This window comes from Oreochromis aureus, linkage group 3 (genome assembly GCF_013358895.1).
Source record: "Oreochromis aureus strain Israel breed Guangdong linkage group 3, ZZ_aureus, whole genome shotgun sequence".
NCBI lineage: Eukaryota > Metazoa > Chordata > Actinopteri > Cichliformes > Cichlidae > Oreochromis > Oreochromis aureus.
In genome coordinates this window covers 55863827-55888351 of record NC_052944.1, presented here as the reverse complement: position 1 = coordinate 55888351, position 24525 = coordinate 55863827, and the positions used below count along the sequence as shown (strand labels likewise).

Sequence of the window (24525 nt, the reverse complement as noted above, 5' to 3'; positions counted from 1 at the left end):
GATTTCAGGCCCTGAAGTACAGTGGCCCCTAGAGACAAAGCACGTACAAACTCCAAAACACGTGCAAACTAAGTACTGAATATTATGTCACTTATTTATGCGCAAATGTTTTTATAATGAAGAACATTAAAACATTACTGTTGGCCACATGTCGGGAAAGTTATGTGACATTAGTGATGTTTGTACTAACTTGGTTTTAAAGCCTTTACTTCAAAATAAACGCCGTTCAATAGTCGACCTTAATCTTACAGAGAATGTGATGATTTTATGGATAATTAAAGTCAGTCATATATCCACAAACACAACAAGCTGAAAGTCAGTGATGCTGCTTGGTTTGCAGTCCTGAATATGACGGCACAAGCAGGATTCACTGCACTGTTAATGTTAGCTATGTTATATTGCTGCCTCTGTTCGGTGGTGTCGAGCCAAACGGACTTTACGTGTGTTTGAACAAGCTGACGGTTCACTCGTTAAGCTGAAAGAAAGATGCTTTAATCACAGGAGTCACACATGTGTCCACTGGACCATCTGCGAACTCTTCTTGTTTAGCACTCGTAATAACACAAACACTAAATCCTCCTTCTCTTGTGCTGTTTTGTAGCAGTGTGTACACCTGAGACTGTCACCTGTCTGTCTGTCCTGCACTCTCTCTCTGTTTCTTTCTCTCTGATTGTGGAATAAAAGTATGAACATGTATTTATAAGTCACACTTGTGTTTGAATCCTGCAGCTTATCACACATTTGATTTCCATGTGTGACAACTGCAAGTGTCCAGAGTGAGGACAGACTGAGGGACCCACTGCTGCACATCATCTGTGAGGCTTTGCACCCCTGATGATCCACCAGGACAAACTCAGCAGTGTGTGAGGAAGAGGAGGAGGAAGAGCCAGCAGCAGCTGACAGATGGAGAGAATAGACAGACTGTTCCCTGTTTGTGAAGGACTGCTAGGAAAGTTTAACATAACTAATTGTCTGTCCTGAATCAGTCTTATTAGGTAATGTTCAAATAATTTGATCATTCCAGTGTCTCCTGCCGCTCCGTGAAAATTGGACATTTTCGTTCGTTTGAGCTGGAGCTGCTTAAAATTGGTAACAAGGATCCTTTCTACTGTGCTGTGGTGTATCGTCCACCTGGATCTAATAGATTATTTTTATCGGAGCTCAGTGACTTCTTATCCGCTACTATGAAGCTGTCTAGGGTGCCTATAGTTGGGGACTTTAACATACACGTTGATGATGACTCCAACCCCTTCGCCAGAGACTTTATGAACATTTTGGATTCTTTTCATTTTACTCAGCATGTGTCCGGTCCTACACACAGCAAAGGTCACACACTGGACCTTGTTTTTACTTTGGGCTTAAATATTGATTTTATTTGCTCTGAGGACATTTTTATTTCTGATCACTATGTTATTGTTTTTAATTTGTCTTTTAATGAGCCTTTGTCCCCCGTTAGACGGATGGTTAGCTCTCGCATCTTTTGATATACCTTTATTAGTCCCACAAGGGGAAATTTCATGTTAAGGCTGCCGACCTATTGCACGCAATAGCGGCGCCATCTTACCCTCCGACCATACATACATTACACAAAAACATCACATAGGGAAGACAGGTCAGAGAGGTATAACAATGGAAAATGCACCACATGAGGAAAGATAAGGAGAAAAAAATAACTCCCCAGACTGAGCTCCAACAGGAGATCAGTTTGAGAACAGAAAAAACACCTCTGCACATAGCACATGAAAAAACTCTTAATACACCAAAGAAACACATGACAAGCAACAGGGATGGGTAAAGGGTGAGAGACAGCCGGAGTAGACAGTACATCCGGGCCTGCAGCCTATGCGCTGGTCTCCATGATCCACCGTCAGCATCGGAAGGGAATAAGCGTCGAAGGCATTTGGAGGGGGAATGAGTGTATATCTGCATGTGCATATGTCTGTGTGCATGTGTATATATGTCCAGAGTTCAGCTGAGACAGTGTCCTTCGCCCTGCCAGGCTAAGTAAACAGTCTTCCAGCCAACCCAGGTGGCCTTGCATCTTAAACTCCTCCACAGCGGAGAAATTTGTGGATGCTTTTAACTTACAGCTATCTCCTCAAAATGGCGTTGATTTCTCAAACAATCTTTTTAATAGTTATTGCCTTTCTACAGGGAGTGCAGAATTATTAGGCAAGTTGTATTTTTGAGGAATAAATTTTATTATTGAACAACAACCATGTTCTCAATGAACCCAAAAAACTCATTAATATCAAAGCTGAATGTTTTTGGAAGTAGTTTTTAGTTTGTTTTAGTTTTAGCTATTTTAGGGGATATCTGTGTGTGCAGGTGACTATTACTGTGCATAATTATTAGGCAACTTAACAAAAACAAATATATACCCATTTCAATTATTTATTTTTACCAGTGAAACCAATATAACATCTCCACATTCACAAATATACATTTCTGACATTCAAAAACAAAACCAAAACAAATCAGCGACCAATATAGCCACCTTTCTTTGCAAGGACACTCAAAAGCCTGCCATCCATGGATTCTGTCAGTGTTTTGATCTGTTCACCATCAACATTGCGTGCAGCAGCAACCACAGCCTCCCAGACACTGTTCAGAGAGGTGTACTGTTTTCCTCCTTGTAAATCTCACATTTGATGATGGACCACAGGTTCTCAATGGGGTTCAGATCAGGTGAACAAGGAGGCCATGTCATTAGTTTTCTTCTTTTATACCCTTTCTTGCCAGCCACGCTGTGGAGTACTTGGACGTGTGTGATGGAGCATTGTCCTGCATGAAAATCATGTTTTCTTGAAGGATGCAGACTTCTTCCTGTACCACTGCTTGAAGAAGGTGTCTTCCAGAAACTGGCAGTAGGACTGGGAGTTGAGCTTGACTCCATCCTCAACCCGAAAAGGCCCCACAAGCTCATCTTTGATGATACCAGCCCAAACCAGTACTCCACCTCCACCTTGCTGGCGCCTGAGTCGGACTGGAGCTCTCTGCCCTTTACCAATCCAGCCACGGGCCCATCCATCTGGCCCATCAAGACTCACTCTCATTTCATCAGTCCATAAAACCTTAGAAAAATCAGTCTTGAGATATTTCTTGGCCCAGTCTTGACGTTTCAGCTTGTGTGTCTTGTTCAGTGGTGGTCGTCTTTCAGCCTTTCTTACCTTGGCCATGTCTCTGAGTATTGCACACCTTGTGCTTTTGGGCACTCCAGTGATGTTGCAGCTCTGAAATATGGCCAAACTGGTGGCAAGTGGCATCTTGGCAGCTGCACGCTTGACTTTTCTCAGTTCATGGGCAATTATTTTGCGCCTTGGTTTTTCCACACACTTCTTGCGACCCTGTTAACTATTTTGAATGAAACGCTTGATTGTTTGATGATCACACTTCAGAAGCTTTGCAATTTTAAGACTGCTGCATCCCTCTGCAAGATATCTCACTATTTTTGACTTTTCTGAGCCTGTCAAGTCCTTCTTTTGACCCATTTTGCCAAAGGAAAGGAAGTTGCCTAATAATTATGCACACCTGATATAGGGTGTTGATGTCATTAGACCACACCCCTTCTCATTACAGAGATGCACATCACCTAATATGCTTAATTGGTAGTGGGCTTTCGAGCCTATACAGCTTGGAGTAAGACAACATGCATGAAGAGGGTGATGTGGACAAAATACTCATTTGCCTAATAATTCTGCACTCCCTGTATTTTAGATGAAATTTGTCCGGTTAAGGCGAGGAGTGTTTCTGCCTCCAAATGTCCTTGGCTAAATGGTAAATGGCCTGTATTTGTATAGCGCTTTACTAGTCCTTAAGGACCCCAAAGCGCTTTACACATTCAGTCATCCACCCATTCACACACACATTCACACACTGGTGATGGCAAGCATAAATGACAGTATTCATTGTCTAAAACATGATTGTCGTAAAGTGGAGTGCAGGTGGAGGAAAACTCATCTAAATGTTCACCTCCTCTATCTTAAGGACCTTTTAGCTTCTTTTAATAATGCGATCAGAGATGCGAGGGCTGCCCATTTCTCACACTTGGTTATAAAGAGCAGAGGCAATCCTAAGGTTCTATTCAACACCATTAGTGACATTGTTACTCCTGCTCCACCTGCGGCCCCTATTTCTTCTAACGAGGACTGTGAAAATTTTCCTTTCTTTTCTGCTTGCAAAAATTCATAATGTGAGAATGAAGTTTTCACATTCAGCACCTGTTATCTCGATCTCTACCCCATCTCGGTCCATTATCTTGGATACTTTCTCTCCTGTTTCACTACCTGAGCTGGTAAAAACTAGTGAATTCAGTGAACGCATCCTCCTGTTCAATTGACGTTGTACCTGCATCATTATTCAAAAATGTCTTCCAGTCTATTGGCCCATGTGTGCTCACTTTAATCAACTCTTCACTGGCATCTGGTATAGTTCCGGTTTATTTTAAAAACGCTGCTATTCTCCCACTTTTAAAAAAACCTCAGCTAGACCACTCTCTTTGGAGCAGCTACAGACCTATCTCTAAATTACCGTTAATTGCTAAGCTTCTAGAAAAGGTTGTGGCTAAGCAACTTATGGCAGCTCTAGATAAACATGGCATTTACAATAAGTTTCAGTCCGGTTTTCGTCGATTTCACTCCACGGACACAGCTCTTCTCAGGGTCTCTAGTGATATCTTGATGAATAATGGTGCAGGAAAATGCTCTGTTCTACTTATGTTGGACCTCACATCAGCTTTCGACACAGTTGACCACCACATCCTCCTTGAAAGGCTAAAAAATTGGGTTGGTGTATCTGGGACTGCCTTAGAGTGGTTGTCCTCATATCTCCATCACCGATCCTTTTCTGTGGCGGTCTCCGATTTTAGGTCATCCTCTACTTCCCTTACTTATGGTGTCCCTCAAGGTTCAGTTTTGGGGCCTTTATTGTTTTTAATATATATTCTCCCCCTCCAGCACATAATGGGCTGTTTTGAGGACATTTCTTATTAAGTTGTACGTTTCTTTTAAGCCCCAGGATTTATCTAAGCTTCAGCGTCTGAATGATTGCTTAGATTCGATCAAATGTTGGATGGCTGCAAATTTCCTCCAACTCAACAAGCGGAAGACCGAAGTCCTCATATGCGCCCCTGATAGATTTTTATCGCAGATAGTGAAAGCCCTTGGTCCTCTCTCACTCTATGTTAAATCCTCTATCAGGAATTTAAGTGTCACTTTTGACTCGACTCTCACATTGGATGGGCATGTGAAATCTCTGGTTCGGTCTTGTTTTTATCATTTAAGAAATCTGGCTAAGCTAAGCCCGATTTTATCTCGCTCTGAACTGGTGATTGCTATACATGCATTTATTTCCTCACGCTTGGATTATTGTAATTCGCTGTTTATGTGTCTAGGCAAAGGTTCTCTGGATCGTCTGCAGGTTGTGCAAAACGCTGCACCTAGGCTTTTGACAAAATCCTCCAAGTACTCACATGTGACACCGTTGTTATCTCAGTTACACTGGCTTCCTGTTGAATTTAGAGTCCATTTTAAGATCCTGGTCTTGACTTACAGAGCTGTGCACGGACTGGCACCAGCCTACATCTTTGATCTGCTACAGCCCTATGTCCCCAGCAGGTCCTTGAGGTCATCTGATCAGGGCTTACTTGCTATAAAAAATACTAAGAGGAGAACTAAGGGTGATAGAGCTTTTGCCACTGTGGCCCCTAGACTGTGGAACTCTCTCCCCCAAACATTAAGAACTGTGGACTCAGTAGCTGTTTTTAAACAACAATTCAAAACTCACCTTTTTAAAACTGCTTTTGGTTAATTTTTTGCCTGCTTTATGTTGTCTTTTTTAAAAAATTTTGTGACTTGTAATCTTATGTGCAGCACTTTGTGATTCTGTCTTGAAAGGTGCTACATAAATAAAAATTTATTTATTTATCCTTCAACAGACGTCTGAGGCGATACAATGAAGATTTCACCACCCCATTAACATGGCCATCGAAACTAAGTGCAGAGTCGATTTTCACCCCAAGATTAGTAACCGAGCTCTTCAGTTAAGGTTTCAGAGCAGCAAAGTAAACATTTGGGGTACCAGAGGAACGACTGGAACCAGATTAAAATAGCTTCCGTTTTATGTTCATTAAAATTTAAAAAATTTAAAGCCATCCATGACTTAACATCGATAGGCAATAAAGCAGGAGTCCAATCGAGGAGCTGTCAGAGTGACTGAAAGGTAGATAAAGCTGGCAATTGTCAGCATATAGATGAAATGAAATTTCATGTTTTCGGAAGATCGCACCCAGTAGCAAAAGATGGAATGAAAACAGTAGTGGCCCAAGAATAGATCCCTGCGGTACACCAGATGGCAGAGGGGCCACAGAGGATGAAGCCGAACCCAACTTAATGATATGATTTTATCCACAAAAGTGCCAAGCTGGAAATTCTACACAATGCTGTAGTCGAGAGATCAACAGGTCATGCTCTATTGCAGTGGTTCTTTTCACAATGAGTACCACCTCATAAAATATATGGCTCTTGAAGTACCACCCTTATGACCGACATAAAAGTACAGTAATATAGGCCTATTTAACACCACATACAGTTTACACAGACAATTCTATTTCTTATATGAATGTTTTTTTATTTTAACTGTCATAAACAGGATGTGACAAGTTATAATAATAACAACTGTACTGCATTAAAACATTCACAGCAGGTGAGATATCCAATCTTTAAGTGATGACCTGATGAAACCTGCTCCCAGGTCCAAAAAGTGGGGTATAAAAGTGGGTAAATAACTCATGAAAGAATAAAGTTACGTTGAAACCAAGCACACCATTGTTTTTCTTGTGACATTACCAATAAGTTTGATGTGTCACATGGCCCTCTTCCTATTGAAAAAACAAAAGTTGTATCCAAGATGGCCGACTTCTAAATGGCCACCATGGTCACCACCCATCTTGAGGAGTTTGCCCCCTCACATATACTAATGTGCCACAAACAGGACTTTAATATCACCAACCATTCCCATGTTATTACGGTGTGTCCATATAAATGGCCCACCCTGTACAATGATTTAAAAAAAAAAAAAACTCAAAAAGAACATCTTGGGAAACGCGCCACATCCCATAAATTGAATACATGAAATAAAACCACGACATAACACCATAAACCTAAAAAGCACTAAATAAAATTAAAAAAGGACAATGTCCAAAAACCTTAAAAAAATAAATATGAATATTCAAGTCATCTTTTTTTACTCATAAAAACTTGATGGAAGTTTAGATCTCTGTTTTATTTTATGTCACGGCGAGTGAAGGGAGCCGTGTGGAAAAAATAGAGGAGGATCCAATTGCAGGCAGTTGTGAAGGTGAGAAGGTGGTTTATTGAACACGAAGCACAAGAGGAAAAACGGCAAACAGAGATCACACTAAACTATACTGGAAACAACTAAACTACTGAATACGAACCAGAACTCAAACATGAAGAAGGAAGGGCAGAGGTAATGATGACGGACAGCAGAGAGAACACACAGATGAAATACGATGAATACAGAGACAGACCAGCGACTACTACAACAGAAGACAAGACTTAAATACACTCAGAGAACACAGGGAGATTACACACAGGTGGGGGACACAGCTGGGAGTAATTAACGAGATGAGACAAGGGAGGTAAACTGAACACACTCACATGAGACGCAGACCTTCACAATAAAACAGGAAAAAAGAAAACACTACACGAAGACGCAGACTCGACACTGAGAGACAGACAGAATATAACACATGGAACTTGAACTATACTAAACATGAGACACAACCGAAGTACAAATCCTTAAACATGAACAAACAGAAACATAGAATTCTAATAATAATAAACAAAGCACAAAAGTAACAAAATGATCATTCAAAATTAAACCAAAACATAAGAAGTCAAAATGCTGGGTCGAATCAACCCAGAACCGTGACATTTTAATCTCAACACTTCATTAACCACAGCAAAAGCTAGTAAAGTCTGCATTGTAAAAAAAACAAAGAAAACCCCAACACAAACTATCACGCAAATGTGATGTAATACTTTGTACATTTATTAAGATTTGCATATTTAGACAAACGTTGTGATAACTTTGGATTTTCCTGTTTGACATATCTGAAATTTGATATTCTCAGGCTTTATTGAAATAGGATTGTGATTAGAACTTGAAAGCGAAAATTTCAGAAGAAATTTTAAGTGTGCCTATGCCGCTGCTATTCAGTGTAGTTTGCCATTCATACAGCTACAGAGAGCAAAACTCAGAAGAGCACCCATTCTCCACCATGAACTATGGTAAAAACAAACACCGCTCACGCTTCACAGATAACAGCTTACAGTTTTGTGTAAAGATGAAGTTACCATTACAGCGCCGATTTGTAGACGCTGTGCACACAGGTTCATGAGCAGAAGTCCCATTGTACGACGGCAGATCCGACAATGTTTGCATGAACACGCTTTGAAGCATTACGTTATGGACCACTTTTCACACATGGTTGGTGTACCCAAACAGCCGGCTGTAGCTTTTCAACTCACAGCCCGACACACACCCAAAAAACAGCCGAGAGAGCACAGACTACGCCCGAGAGGCGTGATTGCAGGTGCCGCTCAGGTGGGTCCACCTCCCCTGCAGCGGCACTGCAGACCACGCCCCGCCACACACATAAAACACGTAAAATAAATATTTATGCACTTTTGCATTCACTTTTTGTTTTTTGTTATTTTTACACAGTGTTCTGAATGATGAACAATGGTCTACAGCCAATCTTGTGTATTATACAAACTTTGGTTGTAAGATTCAGATAACTATTTAATAAAAGCTAAATATTTTATATGAGAGTAAGAAAGAAAAGTATATCTTTGTGTCCACCTTTCTCTGTTAATGCCCTACCTGGCCCCTGGCAAAAGCTTTGCTAGATCCGCCCCTGCACAGTTACCAGCTGTCAGCTACACAAAAAAGGAGCTTGGTGTTTACAGGAGTGCAGAATTATTAGGCAAATGAGTATTTTGTCCACATCATCCTCTTCATGCATGTTGTCTTACTCCAAGCTGTATAGGCTCGAAAGCCTACTACCAATTAAGCATATTAGGTGATGTGCATCTCTGTAATGAGAAGGGGTGTGGTCTAATGACATCAACACCCTATATCAGGTGTGCATAATTATTAGGCAACCTCCTTTCCTTTGGCAAAATGGGTCAAAAGAAGGACTTGACAGGCTCAGAAAAGTCAAAAATAGTGAGATATCTTGCAGAGGGATGCAGCAGTCTTAAAATTGCAAAGCTTCTGAAGCGTGATCATCGAACAATCAAGCGTTTCATTCAAAATAGTCAACAGGGTCGCAAGAAGCGTGTGGAAAAACCAAGGCGCAAAATAACTGCCCATGAACTGAGAAAAGTCAAGCGTGCAGCTGCCAAGATGCCACTTGCCACCAGTTTGGCCATATTTCAGAGCTGCAACATCACTGGAGTGCCCAAAAGCACAAGGTGTGCAATACTCAGAGACATGGCCAAGGTAAGAAAGGCTGAAAGACGACCACCACTGAACAAGACACACAAGCTGAAACGTCAAGACTGGGCCAAGAAATATCTCAAGACTGATTTTTCTAAGGTTTTATGGACTGATGAAATGAGAGTGAGTCTTGATGGGCCAGATGGATGGGCCCGTGGCTGGATTGGTAAAGGGCAGAGAGCTCCAGTCCGACTCAGACGCCAGCAAGGTGGAGGTGGAGTACTGGTTTGGGCTGGTATCATCAAAGATGAGCTTGTGGGGCCTTTTCGGGTTGAGGATGGAGTCAAGCTCAACTCCCAGTCCTACTGCCAGTTTCTGGAAGACACCTTCTTCAAGCAGTGGTACAGGAAGAAGTCTGCATCCTTCAAGAAAAACATGATTTTCATGCAGGACAATGCTCCATCACACGCGTCCAAGTACTCCACAGCGTGGCTGGCAAGAAAGGGTATAAAAGAAGAAAAACTAATGACATGGCCTCCTTGTTCACCTGATCTGAACCCATTGAGAACCTGTGGTCCATCATCAAATGTGAGATTTACAAGGAGGGAAAACAATACACCTCTCTGAACAGTGTCTGGGAGGCTGTGGTTGCTGCTGCACGCAATGTTGATGGTGAACAGATCAAAACACTGACAGAATCCATGGATGGCAGGCTTTTGAGTGTCCTTGCAAAGAAAGGTGGCTATATTGGTCGCTGATTTGTTTTGGTTTTGTTTTTGAATGTCAGAAATGTATATTTGTGAATGTGGAGATGTTATATTGGTTTCACTGGTAAAAATAAATAATTGAAATGGGTATATATTTGTTTTTGTTAAGTTGCCTAATAATTATGCACAGTAATAGTCACCTGCACACACAGATATCCCCTAAAATAGCTAAAACTAAAAACTACTTCCAAAAACTTTCAGCTTTGATATTAATGAGTTTTTGGGTTCATTGAGAACATGGTTGTTGTTCAATAATAAAATTATTCCTCAAAATACAACTTGCCTAATAATTCTGCACCCTGTATTTGTCTCTCAAAAATAGTTCATAACTTCCTTCAACTTATTCATGTCACCTAAAGAGTAAACCTGTTTCTCCATCACCAGTTCAGCTCTGATGATTCAGTAAGGACATCTGCCGTTTTTACAGCTGTAGCTCCAGCAAACATCAGCTGATACCAGAAATTAAAAGCAAATGAATTCTAACAACAGCTGATCAAGCTTAAACGTGCTGCTGTTGTTTTTTGCGCGATAAACAAACAAGAGAGAAACGCCGATTATTGATCAGTTTCATGACTGAAGTTTCAACAGGCGAGACAATGACAGGGAGGCTGTCATAAAGTTCAACATGCGCACACAGCTGTATAGAAACTCCGTCGTGCTAGCTAGAACGCAGTACGAGTTATTGTAAGTGATTGAAAAAGTCAGCACAACGAAAATAAACTACACCTAAACTCGGTTTATATCTGACCGAAATAGAGTGCAGTTCATAACTTCTTACCTGAAATTCAGTTCACCTCACGCCCTGCCTTCGCTTTCCCTGATCCATGATTGACCACCGCGTTAGCAATCGCCTGCCCGGCCTCGTATGTCTCGTTGGCGGCATGTCCTTTCTGTCACACACCGGTGGATAGCTGCCCTCTGTTGTAGCTCCACCACCAAACAACTCAGTTATTTTTTCCACATCAACCAGCATCATCGGCCCATATAAATGAAAAATAAGTCCAGCTAAGACACAGACCCTTGCCGAGCAATCGGGCGATGAAACAAATTTTAGCTACCTCACTATCAGCCAAGCCTGGGTGGTTTTTCACGAAGGGTCACTAGCGGCGCTAGCTAGCTAGCCGGCTATCAGCAACACGTAAGAGAACTGTTGCTAAATAAACTACACCTAAACTCGGTTTATATCTGACCCAAATAGAGTGCAGGTCATAACTTCTTACCTCAAATTCAGTTCACCTCACGCTCCTGCCTTCGCTTTCCCTGATCCATGATTGACCTCCGCGTTAGCAAACACCGGTCGCCTGCCTCGTATGTCTCATTCGCGGCATGTCCTTTCTGTTATACACCGGTGGATAGCTGCCCACTGTTGTAGCTCCGCGTTATAGCACCACCAAACAACTCGGTTATTTTTTCCACATCCAGCTGTAACTCCGATTCTATGCGAGCATTTGCGAGAGACCGGGGAGGTGAAACGACAGAGAGAGTCCCCTCGCTATCCATTTGCAGCCAAGTGCGGCAGCTAGCTAGGTAGCCGGCTAGCTGTCAGGCAGGACCGACGTAGTCAGAGCACTGTCGCTAAATATGGGATGTCTTGATAAAACAAGCAGATATTTGAAGTTTACACACCTACATTCTCGCCTGAAAATATCTTAAAAGATTATTTTGTGACCTAGAAACACGAATAAAAGACATATAAAACGAAGTGGTGGCCGCCATTGTTCATTCTGTAGAGGCGTGCTATGAATTGTGGGATATGGAGTTTTCAACACAAGGATAAATCTTTTCGGCTGTACTACTCCCGGTATACCACTAGAGAGAGCCAAGACACCACAAATGAAGTCTGTTTCTATGGCGCCAAAAGAAGAATCTTTCTAAATTTGCACTAAAATATTAATATTTAAAAAACTATAAAAGTCATGAACACCAAAAGTCGTACCATACTAGTCCAGCTCCAGCCGCACAAAATGATCTAACATATGTAACCCTAATGTCAAAACTGTTTGGCAGAGGAGCGCGGGAAAATTTTCACTAAAATATTAATATTTAAAAAATTATAATAGTCTTAAACACCAAAAGTCATAGCACACCATTCCAGATCCAGCCGCACAAAATGAGGTAACATATATGAAGTTTGTCTCAAAACTGCGGGGCGAGTTTCGCTGCAAAATTTCAGAATAATAAATCCGAGGAATAGTAATATGTGTGCCTCTTGGCATAGGCACACATAATAACTAGAAAGCGAAAATTTCAGAAGAAATTTTAAGTGTGCCTATGCCGCTGCTAATCAGTGTAGTTTGCCATTCATACGGCTACAGAGAGCGAAACTCAGCAGAGCAGCCATTCTCCACCATGAATTATGATAAAACAAACACGCTCGCGCCTCACAGATGACAGCTTACAGTTTTGGGTAAAGATGAGGTGACTTCAGACAGCCCCGATTTGCAGACGCTGTGCACAGAGGTTCATGAGCAGAAGTCCCATTGTATCACGGCAGACCCCGACAATGTTTGCATGAACATGCTTTGAAGCATTACGTTATGGACCACTTTTCACACATGGTTGGTGTACCCACACAGGCAGCTGTAGCTTTTCAACTCATAGCCCAACACACACCCAAAAACAGCCAAGAGAGCACAGACTTTACACCCGTGGGTCCACCTCCCCTGCAGCGGCACTGCAGACCACGCCCGACACACACATCAAACACATAAAATAAATATTTATGCACTTTCGCATTCACTTTTTGTTTTTGTTATTTTTACACAGTGTTCTGAATGATGAACAATGGTCTACAGCCAATCTTGTGTATTATTATACAAACTTTGGTTGTAAGATTCAGATAAGTATTTAATAAAAGCTAAATATTTTATATGAGAGTAAGAAAGAAAAGTATATCTTTATGTCCACCTTTCTCTGTTAATGCCCTACTTGGCCCCTGGCAAAAGCTTTGCTAGATCTGCCCCTGCACAGTTACCAGCTGTCAGCTACACAAAAAAAGGAGCTTGGTGTTTACAGGAGTGCAGAATTATTAGGCAAATGAGTATTTTGTCCACATCATCCTCTTCATGCATGTTGTCTTACTCCAAGCTGTATAGGCTCGAAAGCCTACTACCAATTAAGCATATTAGGTGATGTGCATCTCTGTAATGAGAAGGGTGTGGTCTAATGACATCAACACCCTATATCAGGTGTGCATAATTATTAGGCAACCTCCTTTCCTTTGGCAAAATGGGTCAAAAGAAGGACTTGACAGGCTCAGAAAAGTCAAAAATAGTGAGATATCTTGCAGAGGGATGCAGCAGTCTTAAAATTGCAAAGCTTCTGAAGCGTGATCATCGAACAATCAAGCGTTTCATTCAAAATAGTCAACAGGGTCGCAAGAAGCGTGTGGAAAAACCAAGGCGCAAAATAACTGCCCATGAACTGAGAAAAGTCAAGCGTGCAGCTGCCAAGATGCCACTTGCCACCAGTTTGGCCATATTTCAGAGCTGCAACATCACTGGAGTGCCCAAAAGCACAAGGTGTGCAATACTCAGAGACATGGCCAAGGTAAGAAAGGCTGAAAGACGACCACCACTGAACAAGACACACAAGCTGAAACGTCAAGACTGGGCCAAGAAATATCTCAAGACTGATTTTTCTAAGGTTTTATGGACTGATGAAATGAGAGTGAGTCTTGATGGGCCAGATGGATGGGCCCGTGGCTGGATTGGTAAAGGGCAGAGAGCTCCAGTCCGACTCAGACGCCAGCAAGGTGGAGGTGGAGTACTGGTTTGGGCTGGTATCATCAAAGATGAGCTTGTGGGGCCTTTTCGGGTTGAGGATGGAGTCAAGCTCAACTCCCAGTCCTACTGCCAGTTTCTGGAAGACACCTTCTTCAAGCAGTGGTACAGGAAGAAGTCTGCATCCTTCAAGAAAAACATGATTTTCATGCAGGACAATGCTCCATCACACACGTCCAAGTACTCCACAGCGTGGCTGGCAAGAAAGGGTATAAAAGAAGAAAAACTAATGACATGGCCTCCTTGTTCACCTGATCTGAACCCCATTGAGAACCTGTGGTCCATCATCAAATGTGAGATTTACAAGGAGGGAAAACAGTACACCTCTCTGAACAGTGTCTGGGAGGCTGTGGTTGCTGCTGCACGCAATGTTGATGGTGAACAGATCAAAACACTGACAGAATCCATGGATGGCAGGCTTTTGAGTGTCCTTGCAAAGAAAGGTGGCTATATTGGTCGCTGATTTGTTTTGGTTTTGAATGTCAGAAATGTATATTTGTGAATGTGGAGATGTTATATTGGTTTCACTGGTAAAATAAATAATTGAAATGGGTATATATTTGTTTTTGTTAAGTTGCCTAATAATTATGCACAGTAATAGTCACCTGCACACACAAATATCCCCCTAAAATAGCTAAAACTAAAAACAAACTAAAAACTACTTCCAAAAACATTCAGCTTTGATATTAATGAGTTTTTTGGGTTCATTGAGAACATGGTTGTTGTTCAATAATAAGATTATTCCTCAAAAATACAACTTGCCTAATAATTCTGCACTCCCTGTATTAGATTTTACAGTGTACACACCTTTGTAGCGGGAGTCGCAAGTTCGATTCCCACCCAGGTCTCTGTCTTCAGGTTTTCCAAGCCAGATGTTCTCGTTCTACGTTTTTTTAATATTTAGTTCACCCAGTTTAGGTTATTGTTTAGTTTTGCTTTTGCCTTTTGTTTTATACTTTTTCCACTGCCTTGAATACACAGCTTGTTTTTTGTTAAACTCAAGTTTTATTCTTTCGCGTGTCTGCACTTGGGTCCATCTCCTCACTCCACACAGTCAGCTTCTCAGCCAGACTGTGACAATCTCATTTGATTCAGAAATTCTTTTTTTTTTTTTTTTTGCTTTGCCAAATCCTATGGTAATACGTATCCTTACATACATGCTGATATAGGCGACAGGAAAAGTCTTGACAGTCCATCCACGGATTCTAAAGACATTGTACTCAAAACTATATTTAATCAGAAAGCTTTACATTAAAAAAAGGAACAATTAAATACATTTTATTCATATAGCACACTTATACATGACTGTTATGTACTGTACACAGTGTCATCATAATATTAAATATCTTTTATGCAACAGTTTACTTTATGTGGTGCCTGGATGGAGGGATAATACGCAGAGGATACAAACCCCAATTAAAAGTATGTTCCATCATTTGATTACAATTAGAAATAATTGCAACATTAGAAACAATTAAAAGTATGTTCCATCATTTGATTACAATTAGAAATAATTGCAACATTAGATTTTTATTTTGCACAGACACCACTTCAGAGCAATATTGAAATCTGATGGACATTTAGCCTATTAAAATTTCAAACACTAAAGTTAAATGAAAATGATTATATTCAATCAAATACAGTTAATCTTCTCGAAATTCTACGGAGACTACTACAAATTACAGCAATCCTAAACACCTGTGTGGTGGGGCGTATTCTGCGGTGCCACTGCAGGGGAGAGCACCTGCACGGCATCTGCAATCACACCTCGCATAAAAAGCTTTGCTGTCTGTCGGTGGTCGTTTTTGATGGTGATGTGTGCGGCTGGCAGCTGTAGAGCTGTAGCCGTTCATGTGTTTGTAACAGCAACTGGAAGAATAACGAGATGCTGAAAAGCATTGAACTGTCATTGGGTGTGCCATGGTTAGTTTACAGCCTGTTAAAATCCTGGGAAAGAGTTATCAACCCAAACATTTCTACATGAAGCAAAACCTCTACTATAAATCAGTACTGCAAAAAAATGTTTACATATTTTGTCTACAATAGTCTTGAATGCAACTGCCCAGATAGCAAGGAAACATTGAAACAATGTTGAGTCAATATCAGGCGACGTCATTGAAGCAACGTTGAAGTGTGACGTTGAACCAACGTCACTCTTGCACCCATTTTTAACGTTGAAACAACGTCAGGTTTTGATGTTGAATCAATGTTGAAACCTGACATTGATTCTACGTTATATTTTCTAACACTGTTGACATTGAAACAATGTCAGATTCTGATATTGAAACACTGTTGAGCTATGGTATTGATTTTCCACCTCTTTCGCACAGTTGCTTTTTATTGAAAAAAAACAAAAACAAAAACAAAAAAGGTCAATAGACATGTATCATTTGCAAAATACTTTATTAAAAGACAAAGTTTCCTATTTACATTTCTATGTTTCACGTCACTTTTAGCATTTACTCCGGGATGGGGATGGATGATGTGCGTCCCCTGCGCCACCCGCACGATCTGGAGCATATCTGAGCCATTTCTGGACTGCTTGAGCAAAGACCAACTCAGACATAGAGTTCGCCTCACCTGCTGCGCCAGGCCATCTAGGACAAAATAGACACACACACAAAAAACAAAGACAAAAAAAGGGAATTAGAGCACATGAATAAGCTCTTGTTAATTGTCTTCAGCAGGGAGAAAGTATGTAAACTCCTAGGCTGATAAACATGAAAGTCACCAGGCGGAAATCAGCAAACTGCCGCATTTGATTCCCAAAGAGCTATAAGCTGAAAATGTGATATGTCTTAGCATGGTGTGTTTTTTTTTTTTTTAAAGGATACACGTGTATCCTTTAAAAAAAAAAAAAAAAAATATGGGGTCCTCGGCCTGTACAAAGTGTACAACCCGAGGACAAAACAAACAAAAACCAAAGACTCCATCTCCAGATTAACCGGACATGAAAGTCTTGTTATTAAGAAAGACAAAGTAATATAGCAAAAACCAGACATAGGAAATGTGAAACGCACCCAGCACATCAATTGATCCCTTTATTGTTCACTTTAGGCTCATAAAACTACAATAAATGTTAAAACTTACCAAATATGCATCTGCACAGCGCTGTCTCTTTAAATGCCCTTTTTGCTTTGTCTGGTCCTTGGTTTTTTTCCCTGCCCAGTTGAGTACAGAGGCCAGCTCCTTTGTAATGGCATAAACCATTACACGGCGGACTCGCACCTCCAGTGTGGTCCAGCAGCACCAATCAACGCAAAGCGTCTCACCTATAGACACATTTTATGAGATGGAATTAGCGTGTCTCATGTCTTAAATGTGTATGCAAGTGCTTGTGTGTTTACTTCATGTAATTGATGATAGAAACATGTCATTTAGTTTTCCCTAAAGCCTGATTTTCAAGTCATACAAAGAATAAACCAAAGTATTGGCAGTACAATGTATTTCTATTCCCTTTGTTGGATATTCATTTGTTAGTTCTTGTAACTGCTAAAAGTGTTTACTAGTTTTTGCCTGTCACATATATTTGTTATACCATGTAAACTGTGAAATTCCAAGATTTTCAAACTTGCCTTGTAATAGTGGCCTCACAGAGTCTCTGGAATCTACAAAAAAAAAAAAAAAAAAAAAAAAAATCACAACAAGATGACATTCAGGAGTATAAATTGGGGATTTTTTTAGATAAGAGTACAATGACATTGTGATGCAGCTTTAAAGCTTTTTTAAAAGCATACCATCTATAGGGAAGACATCAGACTCTGCATGCTGGCGAGATCGCAAAGCTGTGTCGGTTTGTGCCGGAGTAGCGAAAGGTGCCGGAAGCTGGGTGGGGCATTATGATGGTTGCTATCAGTGGTCTGGGGGGCAGACTGCGGAGTGATGAGGACTGTTTAGAAAAAGATAATTTTTTAAGTATTTAAGAATACAGACAACTTGTCAGAAAAGTTTCCTCGTGTCAGACACAGATATGTACACAGACACTAGACAGTATTTTATTACCTGGTATTTTCACTCGAGGGGCCTGGGGAAACCGTTTTTTTGTAGGCTGCTCATCCTCTGAGTCCGTATATGTGTACAGGGATTTGGTCTAAAGAAAAGAAATTAAAACGGTCTTAAGTAATTGTAAATATGCTTTTGGCATATTGTTTCCTAAAGTTAGTTTGATTTCTAACAACACACACAGGAAACAGAGACGTGCAAGAAGGTACAGTATACAATGAATTTTTGAAGTGCACAAGTGTACACGGCTTTGCATTTTTAAAAAGTTTACAAACTTCCACTTTTTGGACTATATTATGTGGTGATATTGCAGTATGCAAGCACCACAGATATGTATAAAAGACAAGATCATAAATTCTTAACAATCAAAGATATGTTTGTGAATAAAAAGGTTTTACTTGTGCTTTCTTTTAAGCCTGGTCTGGGTTTCTTCTTCGGACTGAAGGTCAGACGTATCACAGCGTTCACGTGGATATCTCTGACGACTGCGTTCTGCTTCGTGAAATGTGCCTGGAAATACAAACACAACGTACGGCCAGACATACATTACGTGTGGACAAAAGGTGCAAACGCATAGAAAAATCAGCGGTTTCAAAAATACGCTGGTACATGTGGACGTAGCCTTATTCATTATTCAAGGCACAAACGGAAAGTCACGTACGCGTGCAACGTACAGTCACGTGGGCATGCTGCGTGAGCATTCAAACTGAGTCTAAAGTTTTCGTGTGCGAATTGAAGCGAGTGCTCTCCAATCATCAAAAGTAACAAAGTCATTGAACACGTTTATACAGTTAACTTTACGTTTATCAATCATATATCACAGATTTAGAATTTTTTGTAGTACTAAGCAACTACAGAGCGAAAGTCTGGGTCAAGCGCCTTTGTTCCAAGAACAAAGGAAACCTCGAAGCGTTAAAGCTAGCTTTGTAAGGGAATATAACGAAGAAATTATGAAACGAAAATCTTTTCTTTCTTGATATACTTTGTTCGCAGTGCAATTTATTTGTTGCCGGATTGCAAGAAGTAGACACAATTTCGGACGTAAATAATAGTAAAAAAACTCGTTAATGTACAACATTAACGAGTTTTTACTGTTATTCAAATGTAAACATGGAAATAACAAGTAGGAAAAAAAAATCATTCATTCTTACCTTATACTAATCGTGGTGCAGGCCAGCGCAGTGCATGAACTGATGCCTTCTCCGGTCAATTTCGCTGAGAGTAAATCAAATGTCCCGCCTACTGTAGAAGACAATGAATACCTGGGGATGTACCAATGTGAGAGGGTGCTGCGGAATAGTCCAAGTGATCGCTGCTTTAATTTCCGGTCAACTATACATAAATTGCACGTAGACACGATTTTTAAAGCTGGTGAACTAGACCAAGTCATTGATAACAAATGAACAATAAATCTACTTTCTCTGGTACTTTATACCCGATCAGTTGCAGTGCAATTTAATGCTCAACTACAAATCGATGGTTTTGATGGTGACGGAGCCGAATGATCGTCAACTATAAACAGACGTTTTCTCGACGTTGTTGTTGTCACCTGGTCGACTATAAATAGATCAAATATCAATGACAAAAAAACAACGGTGAATCAACATCGTTACAACGTCTCTATAGTAAGACCGTCGGTTTACCACAGTATTTCAATGTTGTTACAACATTGGCATTTCAACCCCGACCATATACGACGGTTCGGATGAAAAATCAACATAGATTCAATGTCGTCTTGCTATCTGGGTGGGTACTAAAAGAAATATAACTAAACCTGTTGTCTGGTTTTTCCCTAGATTGCATATCAATATTTTTTTTCCTCTAGGTTTTGACATTATCAAATTTACCTGCACTTTGGCATGTGAGGGTTGAACACACTCATAACCAGCCAATTGACATACACAGTGTCAGCATATACAGTGGTGTGAAAAAGTGTTGGCCCCCTTCCTGATTTCCCCCATTTTTTGTATGTTTGTCGCACTTAAATGTTTCAGATAATCAAACAAATGTAATTATTACACAAAGATAACACAAGTTAACATAAAATGCAGTTTCTAAATGAAAGTGAAGGTGAAAAATCCAAACCCACATGGCCCAGTTTGAAAAAGTGTTTGCCCCTAAACCCAATAACTGCTTTGGCCACCCTTAGCAGCAACAACTGCAATCAAGCATTTGAGATGAGCCTTTTACAGCGCTGTGGAGGAATTTTTGGCCCACTCATATTTGCAGAATTTCTGGACTTCAGCCATATTAGAGGGTTTCGAGCATTACCACCTTTTTAAGGTCATGCCACAGGACCTATCAGATTCAGGTCAGGACTTTAAATAGGCGACTCCAGAGTCTCCATTTTGTTTTTCTTAAGCCATTCATAGGTGTACTTGCCGGGGTGTTTTGGATCATTGTCCTGCTACAGATCCCAAGTGCACTTCAGCTTGAGGTCACAAACAGATGGTTGGACATTCTCCTTCAGGATGTTTTGGTAGACAGCAGAATTCATGGTTCCATTTACCACAGCAAGTCTTCCAGGTCCTAAGGTAGCAATACATCCCCAGACTATCACTCTACCACCACCATATTTTACAGTAGGTATGATGTTCCTTTTCTGAAATGCTGTGTTACTTTTATGCCAGAGGTCAGGGGACACTTTCGAAAAAGTCCACAGAGTATTGTCCCAAAAGTCTTTATCAAGATGTTTTCTGACAAAACTGAGGTGAGCTTTTATGTTTCTTTTGCTCAGCAATGTTTTTTGTCTTGGAATCTGCCATGCATGTATTCACTTTGCATAAACACCATTTGAATTGTGTAAAATAAATTAACAGAGGATAAATGAAGATATAAAATTCCTGGTCAGGTTTATCTGGAACCATTGCAATCACAACAGTGAAGCAGCTTCCAATTGCACCAACTATGGACCTATCTAAAAGCTCACTAAATGCCAGAGCTTTCAGTCACCATTGGTAAATACCTCAAATCTTGTGATTTAAATCAAATTTACTTTTTCGCTTTTCTCCAAAACTTAGGGTTAGTGTCATGGCAGGGCTACTGAGGCCATGGTTGCAATTGCATAAAGTTTTGAACCAAAAAGCACAAAATAAAAAGGAGCTTCTTTTTTAAGTATAACACCAATTCCCAAAAAAGTTGGGATGCTGTGTAAAATACAGATAAGGGCAGAATGTGATGATTTGCACATCTCATAAACCCATACATTATTTACAATGGAACATAGAAAACATACCAAATGTTTAAATTGAGAAATTTACTATTCCACGAAAAAAAAATATATTAGGCTATTTTGAATTTGATGGCAGTGACATGTTATATAAAAGTTGGGATGGGGACAAATAAAAATAACAGAATAGCTTGTGGAAAATTTTGCAACTAATGATTGGGTATAAAAAGAGAACCTTAGAAAAACTGTTTTTCAGAAGTAAAGGTGGTAGGAGGTTCACCAGGATGCAAAAATCTGCATCTACTAATGGTGGAACAATTTCAGAAAAATTCTTATTAGGAATTAATGTGAACACTTTGAATATCTCATCAGTTATATATATAATATCATCAAAAGATTCCAGGAATCTGAACAAATCTCTATGCACAAGTGACAAGGATGAAATTAATGTTGGATGCCTGTGATCTTTTGGGCTCTCAGGCAGCACTGTATTAAAAACATGCATTATTCTATTCCAGAAATCACTGGCTGTGAAAAAAGCTCACTGTGACACACACCAGGAAGGTGGTATGGGGATACATTAATGCAGTTTTAATGCATACATTAAAAATGCAGCATGAACATGTGGAAAGATGCCATCAATGCTGAAAGACCTATACAGGTTTTAGAGCAACATATGGTTGCATCCACGTGGTGTCTAAACTGTATACTGCATCTATTACAATAATATCATAGCTTCATAGTAAAAAAGTTTAGGTACTGGACGGTCCTGCCTGCAGTCCACAACTTTTACCAACTGAAAACATTTGGCACATCATGTAAAAAAATAAATAAATAAATAAATAAATGACAAAGATCACCCATGACTACTGAGCAACTCGCATTCAACATCAAACAAGAATGGGACAGGAGGAAGAGGGATGTGCAAAGACAGACTGACACATGGATTGTCGTGTTTATTAACTGTGATTTTAGGACAATTTTAAAAAGTTACAGCCAGTTATTCCCCACTGTTAATTCCCATTTAAAATGATTTAATTATATACACAATATGGTAGATGCTCTTTCAATATACTTGTTCCTTGCCTTTACTCATTGTTATATAACTTTTCCTGCCTTGTGCAGATACAGCAGCGGTAACACCAAACTGCTAGGCAGGTTAAACCAGAGTATGCTTATTTCCACTACACACTTCACATTGCTGCTTAGTAGAGGTGACTTAATCACAGCAACATAAACAAGGACCCCCAGAAACCACAACCAAACAACAGAGGTAATAGCTGTGATGCTGTAGAAAGCTCTCGGCTTCGATTGGTTAAGCTTTTCCTTTACTCCACCTCGTTGCCATGGGCGAATCAGAACACAGAGAACAGAGAGACTGCAGAAAGTTATGAGTATTAAACACGAAACTAAAAAGAAAAACAACAATATAGCATTACTCTTAAGTGCATATAAAACTGTAACTATTGCCAGCCCAAAGCAGAGAAGCCAAGCACAGCCAGTGGAAATGTTTCTGATCCTGGCCCCATGGACATTTCTTAATCCCAGGTAAGTTATGGGGTGAACAACAGCCAAATAACGGTCTACACAGGTCAGGACATGAAAAACAATCTCTCCATAGTAAGTAAAGAAACAAGCACAAGACCCCACTGTTTGAATCACTGTCTGATAAGAGTATATGCCACCATACTGGATTAAAATCCCCAAGACCCAGATCAGCTCCATGGCAGCCACATGGTAGGTGAAGATGTCAGAGTGACTTGCTGTTGTAAAGGAGTGCTTCTGTTGCCATTGTTGGCGACCCAGATAAAGGACCAGGGTGGAGAGAGGGAGGAGGAGGATGACTCTTAATGCACAGACAGAAGTATTTATGTATACGCTGACTGTGGAACAGTTGTAGATCAGATTGTTGGAGGTGACATTGGAGGAGTTGGATAACATTTCCACTGTAAATGTTGCAGGTCTTAGGAGATAAAATAAACAAGAGAGGCAGTGTGTGAAAAAAAATTGAGAGAAAAGTGGAAGTGAAAAGTGACTGAAGCACACTTAGGATAGATTACATTTGTTATTGTTAAGCAACTGCAACTGATGAAAATGACACGTTCGGAGTTTGGTTTATGTGTTGTTGAATTCTAGACAACTACAACTAAAAAAAATGAAAATTTGATTATAAGGAAACCAAGCATTTATTATCTGTAACAGTAACAAAATACAAACTGAAAAACTGCAACAGACTAGAATAGAAATCATGAATTGAAAGTACAAAAAGCAAAATGCTGAGTCAAAACTCACCCGGACACCCAGAGGTGTATGCAAGATGGCTAAAAACTATGTATAACAATAAGACACAATAGATTTTCTTGAGTTTCTTTTGAGGTTTTTTTATAGCTACTTTTTGTATATGTGTTGTGTTTCTTTTACCTTCATATTATCCAACCAAAATATTGATTTGTACTGACCCATGACAAGCATTAATACAAGTAACTTCTTGGCAATGTAGTAAAATGAATTAATATTATTTCATTGTGTTCCAAAATCAAAATTCATTTTAATTTCAGTCTAATTTAAACCACGCACATAAGTCTGAAAGTTTATTAAATTGCGTGACAATGGGCACAACAATTGCACAATAAATTAAGTAGTTTATACAAAAGCACAGTCTTGGTTGACTTACAAAATGTTCAGATTAAGTGATGTTCTTTATGATGCAGAAAAAGCAATGCATTTTATCAGAGTATTTTGATCTAAGTATGACTCACAGTATTATCATTATGGAGCCATTTCTTGAGGAAACTGAACTGGTGAACTAAATAACATGAATTACACAATTTAACTGGAAGCAGTATCACTGTAATTATACATATTATACTAACCACTTGTTACTAGGAATTAGTTAATTTAGTTAACTAAACAAAAACTATTATAATGTTAAAAAATATCTGAAAAATGGTAAGCGGCAGTAAGTTGGTAAGGCAGTAAAATGACCAACTTAATAATTCAAGGAGAAACAGAAATTTAAAAGTATTTTACCTTGCTAGAAGTTGTTTCTTCTTGATGTTTGTTTTTGATGGCTTTTCTCCTGACTCTGAGAACTTACTGAGTGGCTTGGACTCTCCCTTGATTTGAATTTATGACATGTCCTTGTTTGCAGAGTATGTATGAGCAGGGTTGGGAGTTCATTTTCATGCAAAACTGACACAGATTTGCTGATACTTTCACGGTAAATTTCATCAGGCAAATTTTTGTTCTCTTGCTGACACGGGACAGAAGAAGGTGTGTTTAATCGCACGATAAAACCAACTTTATTTAAAAAGCACATTTCATATGATAACAGTAGACT

General features: G+C 39.9%; 1 long non-coding RNA gene across 1 annotated transcript; it reads right to left on the bottom strand.

Moving 5' to 3' along the window:
* Positions 1-17584: 17584 nt before the first annotated feature.
* LOC120439455 lies at positions 17585-18072 on the bottom strand. Its single transcript, XR_005612651.1, has 3 exons — positions 18017-18072; positions 17752-17903; positions 17585-17622 (listed from the first exon to the last, which is right to left on the bottom strand). It is a non-coding gene; the product is annotated as an uncharacterized LOC120439455 (long non-coding RNA).
* Between the last annotated feature and the right edge of the window lie 6453 nt (positions 18073-24525).